Source organism: Odontomachus brunneus, unplaced genomic scaffold (genome assembly GCF_010583005.1).
Source record: "Odontomachus brunneus isolate Ranch 3 - 2012 unplaced genomic scaffold, Obru_v1 Obru_scaffold_042, whole genome shotgun sequence".
Lineage (NCBI taxonomy): Eukaryota > Metazoa > Arthropoda > Insecta > Hymenoptera > Formicidae > Odontomachus > Odontomachus brunneus.
This window is the reverse complement of record NW_022639492.1, coordinates 1,451,602-1,457,879: the sequence shown is the minus strand read 5'-3', so window position 1 is coordinate 1,457,879 and position 6,278 is coordinate 1,451,602. Positions and strand designations below refer to the sequence as shown.

Below are 6,278 nucleotides of genomic sequence, written 5' to 3'. Positions count from 1 at the left end.
TATATATATATATATATATATATATATATATATATATATATATATATTCATACATATATATACACACGCGCGCTAAGTATTTTATATACGTACGTACTGTCACATTTGGTTTTTCGTCAAACTCGTGCGGTCACGAGTGACCATCTACTTTATATGATTTCGTGAGTTGTCAGGTAACGTATACATATATTGGGAAATAAACGCTTCTTAGCATGTCGATGTTTTCTCGCTGGAGGGAGGGGGAGGCAGGAGGAAGTCGCCGGTACCAGCTTTAAGAGGGTGACAATGGTCGTTTCTTTTATTCAAATGTACAAAACAAAATATTAAATAATTTAATTGAAACGATTGCACAAGCACTTTTGGCCACTCTTTCTTATGAGAAGCTGACTTGGTGTTTCTTTCCTTCGTCTATTTCTTGTAACGCATTACTGGGGAAGCATTGAGGGGAAGTAAGAAATGAGAAGGGAGCAGAGAAAATAGAAGAGACCTGTCGGAAAGCCTAATTGAAGACGGTACCGGAAGCCACAAGGACGGGACACGCGGATTCAGCGTGGATTATCGGTCACAGGCGTATGATTGCCGGCGATAATTCTAAGGTCTGCTCGTTTCCGACGAACTTTTGTGCTAGCGCAATAAGTTAAAGTAAAACAAATATATACTTTACTTTCTTTCACTGTAACTTATTGCCATTAGTGTGCACCAGTTCTTCGAGAACAAACAGATCTCTGGTGTTCCATCACTTCTACAGTCTACAGTCCATCGCTTTTCATGCGCAACGCGCGCTGTTAACATTGCCTCTTATGTGTCACCTGCAAGTGCGTCAAACTGTCTCCCGTCTCGCATGTTTTCACAGCTACTATTGCTCTCTCTCTTTCTCTCTCTCTCCCTCTCTCTCCTTCTCTCTCTATTTCTCTCTCTCTTTCTCTCTGTTCGCGACAACGAGCGAAATCTCCTGTAACTTGCGAGCGTTTGTCTTTTTCGCGCTATAGTTAGACAAAAATTTTGTCGAGTAATGCGATAATCAGCAAATTGGTGCAGTTGTCGGATTACATGAGCAACGATCATTTTCTCATCACAACGCTATGAATTACACAATTTTTTGTTACTGGACACAAATTTTTTGTTATTTGTCGCTGCACAGCGAATACAGTAAAATAACTTTCCAAAAAGAAATTAACTTGAAAGTAAAGTTAAATATTTCTTAAAAGTTAGAATTATATATACCAAAATTCTAATTTTCTACAATATAATATATAATTAATATATATTAATGTAGTATATATTATGAAAATTAAAATTAACTTATAGGATATTTCCATTTAGAACATTTCATAGGTGTTTTTTAGGAATGTTTTTGGAAAAGATGTAAAATAAAATTTAGAAATCGCACAAATATTTATGTTTTAACTATATACAGTAATTTTTTTCACTTCATTATTTCTTTAAAACAGAGCACGCGTTATGTATTTCGCGATACTTATTTTCGACTTGCTCCATTTAACCTACGAGCCGCACAAGACTCAATAGCGTATATGACTTATAAACAAATATTTCTAATAACTCTCCACTATATTAGAAATATACGTTTACAAGTTTTACGTTCTTGAATCTCAAGTGGCTCCGAGATTACACAAGAGACGATGAGGTAAGAGGAATAGTGCTAAGCGGAACAAGTCGAAAATTATTCGAAAGATGCAACGTTTATAAATATACAGGTTGTACAGTATTGAACAAAAATTTACTTATCGCCTCTACGATTGAGAACAAACATTAATTTTCTTACCATAATTTAAAAACATTAATTTCTAAACATTAATTTAAATGCCATAACTCAAAAGAGGAAAGTCGATTGTTAAACTATTTTTTTTCGCCTTATCAATTTTTAAATATCGAAATATTAAAGATATAAACTCTATCGTGGTAAGAGCGATATCAGAACATCTGTTTTATATATTTGTAAAAGTAGATGTCGATCGAATAACTCTGTCTTGAGATATCTTGGTAACCAATTTGCAAAATCGTTTCAAGAAAAACGTGTTTTGGATACAATTTTAACAGCGGTAATAATTTTTTGAGGCTCTTACTCTTAACACTAGAACGGTCAATTTTTTTCTATCTAAAATGACGGCAAACGGTCAATTCAACTTTTGATGAAACATTTTTTATTTGTAAATTATAAATAAACAGAAATCTATCATATATTATTTATAATATATTATTTATAAGTTATATATTTCATATAAGTCATATATCATTATTTATAAGTCATATATTTCATATATTAATTTTTGCATACATTATTTATTTATTTAAGATTATATAAAATGAAAAACAACATTGCAATCAAATAAAATCAATGCTGTACTTACGAATCTCTTTCGTTTATATATTGAATACAAGTATTCAATTTTGTTATTTTTACAATTCATTTGCTGCACACTAATCTATTGCAATTATTGCAAAATGCGATACTTTTGTTACTATTACAAGATAAAACCTAACTTTGTCGTTGCTTCTAATCTATGTTTTTGTTTGTTCTTTTTTACTATTTTATTTTCCTTGTTTTTCATATAATATATCTTAAAGCTCTTCAGCTAATTTTGTAATATAAAATCTCTACAAGATATTTTTTTACAAGTACATTTAGCGTAAAATCTACGTATTTATAGCTATAAAATTTATAGCTATAAAATCTACGTATTTATAGCAGCTAAATTAAAAATATCACAGAGTATTTGAAATGATTATCGTCTATACGCAACTTTGATGAAATATTAACAAAGTATTTGATCAGCTATATTCATACCAAATTTCGTAGCATTCTAATAACTAATTGTCTCAGAAAATTTATTTCCACTTTGTTCTTCTGAGGATGCATTAAAGTAAAAAGTAATACTTGAACTAAAAAGTAATATTTTTTGTGAATTATTTCTTGATAAACCCTCAAAATACAATAATTGTTTTTGAAAATATCCGAGTGATACAATAAGAAATTTAATTTCATCGAATATTTTTGATAAGGAGTATCAAAACTAAATTAATTTTATATTCGTATCTAAAAATTATAAATTTTGTCCCACACTGTTTTTATTTGTATAAGCAAATATATTTAAAAACATTTATATAAAATTTATAACATTTTAAATGTTTATAATGAGAATTAATGTATTTATAAAAGTTTGTTTGTTTATAAAAGTTTATATTCTAGTACCAGCCGGGCATACACACGCCAAGTTTTTGTACTTTACTTTGATTAGTCTTAACTAAAAGCCCATTCTTATGGGATTTAAAATTTGTGTAAAATCTCAATCACACACAATAGAATAGATATGACTTGAAGCTTATGTATTTTTATGTTATAGTGAAATTAAAGTATATTTTTCATAATATAATAAAATTTGCTATACACACAAGGAAATACTAATTGTCTATTATAACTTGATAAAAATTGAATCATATACTTATATATGTTAATCATGGACTACCACGAAATGAGTTATTATGGTTAAAATATAATTTGCTGTAATGTAGGGGGAGGAAACACTTTACACAACTATAAAGTTACAGGTACAGTTCAGCGCAGACTTAATTTTGACTGTAGTATGAGCGGCTATAATATAACATAATTTTGTTATAGAGAAAAATTGTACTCACTTAGCACAACCCAACACAAGTAGAGAAATTTCGGAAATGTGGAATATTTGTTTTATCTCCAACATATTTTATTTCACGCTGCAGTTTTCGATACATCTGTGAATGATTCCATACAGCACAGAAGCTTGCAACATTGCTGCAATATTACATATTACAGTGCAATGTTGCAGAAACATTGCAGAGACATTAATTTACAATATTAGTTCAGCAATGTTGCAGCAATATTTCGAAAATATGAAAATAAAATATTTGTTTTACTTATTTACTAGTTATTTCTGGTACTTTTGTATTTCAAATTATTTTCTAGGATTTTATATCAATAATATTTAGAATAATACTTGTTAGCGTGGCAATTTTCACTAATACCGGAATTTGTTACACTATATTTTTTATATAGTTTTTTTCAGAGAAAGAAGTTTCTTTAGATTTAATATTCATATTTATTTGATTTCGATTTGTTTCATTAAAATATTTTATTCTTATACAAATATCTAAATATAATTTTTTTAATAAAAGTTTATTATTTCGTTGAAGAAAATCATATTAATTGATAAGAAAATACTATTATTTGAAATAGTATTTACGCTACTGAAACAACGCAACAACATTCGATATGCGACAGATTTTCATAATGTATATTAGTAAACCAGTGATAATTGCTTTTAGATTTTTAGTAGAATATTATAATAGTTAATCTAAACAAAAAAATAATTTAAAATAAATCCAAGAAAATTCAAATCGAACAAAACAAATTACTAAATTTCAAAAAACTTTTAAAAAATACTATTTCAAATAATAATATGTTTTCATCAAATAACAGTTTCCTACGAAATAAAAGTTTTTATTTTAAATAATGATATTTTATATAAAAATATTTTAATGAAATAAACCAAAATCAAACACACACACACACAAGTACGAATATTAAATCTAAATTTCTTAAATCTTAACTATTTTTTCTTGGAAAAAACGATATAAAAAGTATAAAAAAGACATAATAACAAATTCCGACATTAATGACTGCTACTAACAAGTTCTATTCTATTAGTACTATTAATGTGAAACATTCCTGAATTTGAAATACTAGTAACAGAAATAACGAATAAATAAGCAAAAAAGTATTACGTTATTTTCATAATATTTTTCAAATATTGCTGCAACATTACACCGGAAGTAAGATTGCAAATTAATGTTTCTGTAATGTCTTTGCAACATTGCGTTGAAGTATTCGATTCTGAAGAGAAATCCCAAGAATATCATTTAGTCATTTAATGTGTCTATATAACGTATAGATATACACATATCGACTTGTCTTTTAAAAGACTTTCGCAAGAGCGCAGGCGTTTTCGTTCGAGACTCTGTCTGTTTAGACTAACTAGAAGCTTCGCATATCCATTTGCTTATTCGTGTTGTTGGTGATGTTGACGTTGCATCGTTACTTTTGATGTTATATCGATATTATATCAGAGTAGACAATTAGCTCTAATGCCCGTTGCGTCATCGCAATCTCCGACGACGTAGGGAACGTCGAAATTCAAGATAGAGTGGGTCGGGAAACATAAGGATTCATCATTTATCGAGTCTCTCAGAGCGATTTTGTTTTGACGTGCAATTAACGACTCGAGATCAAACTCGATTTAACGGGCGCATCTAACGGAAGAGCTCAATGTGAGTGAAATTTGGCCGATTGTTTCCGTACGTTCGTCTCATACTAATGAATAAATAAGTATTCCAAACGAAGAGTAACAGCGCAAACGGCACGAGCGTCTGAACGAAGGACGAATTGTAGATGTACGTGAAACATCATCGAGTCATTTGGGAAATGAGTCGATGCTTTTCAGACGTTCCTCGGGCATTTGTGTTGTTTTGGCAAAACTATTTAAGGATTTCTGTTTCTCTTGCTATCTCTCTTATCAATACTACATCGAATCATATCTAAATAACAGAGCTTTCGACGAACTCTCTACACTGAAAAAAAAAGTGGTTTAGTTAATGAAACTTTGCTTGAACCAACAAATTCATTCAAACAAACGTTTAGTCGATTGAACGAATTATATCGTTGCTACGACAAGTTACATACACACATACATACATATATATACATGTGTGTGTGTGTGTATATATTCAATTGATTCAATGGTTGGCGTAGTCAGTAATTATATCGATGCAACTTATTGTTGTACTAACGCGTAATTTGTTCAACAGACGCAATATTTCATTGAGTGATGACCGCCGATTTGATCGGTCCAACTACCTTGTTTCTCCTAATGTAGGATCAGTCTCAGAGTGACTTCTTAACCTTAACTTAGGTTGCATTACATTGACAGACACGAGCTCTTGCCTGTTTCCGTATTGTACGACCCGCAGCTTTGCATGCGATGTATGTCTTTATATATTAGGTATTGGTCGCCATTTGTCGTCGCTATTGTCGTCGTCATCGTCGTCGTCCAACCGCCAATATATACATATATATGTGACACTTTGCATACGAAGATGCCTTCTCACGAAGATTGACATGATACCACCTCACCACTGATCAGACTTCTGCCAGTTACACTGCTAAAAACGAGTTTTGCATTTTGAGCGGCGACCGATCTCTCTCTCTCTCTCTCTCTCTCTCTCTC

The 6,278-nt window shown here is 30.6% G+C and overlaps 1 protein-coding gene across 12 annotated transcripts in view; it reads left to right on the top strand.

Moving 5' to 3' along the window:
* Nucleotides 1–6,278, top strand: part of LOC116844557 (voltage-dependent T-type calcium channel subunit alpha-1G-like) — a 173,387-nt gene that overhangs the window by 128,903 nt on the left and 38,206 nt on the right. The window lies entirely within an intron of this gene.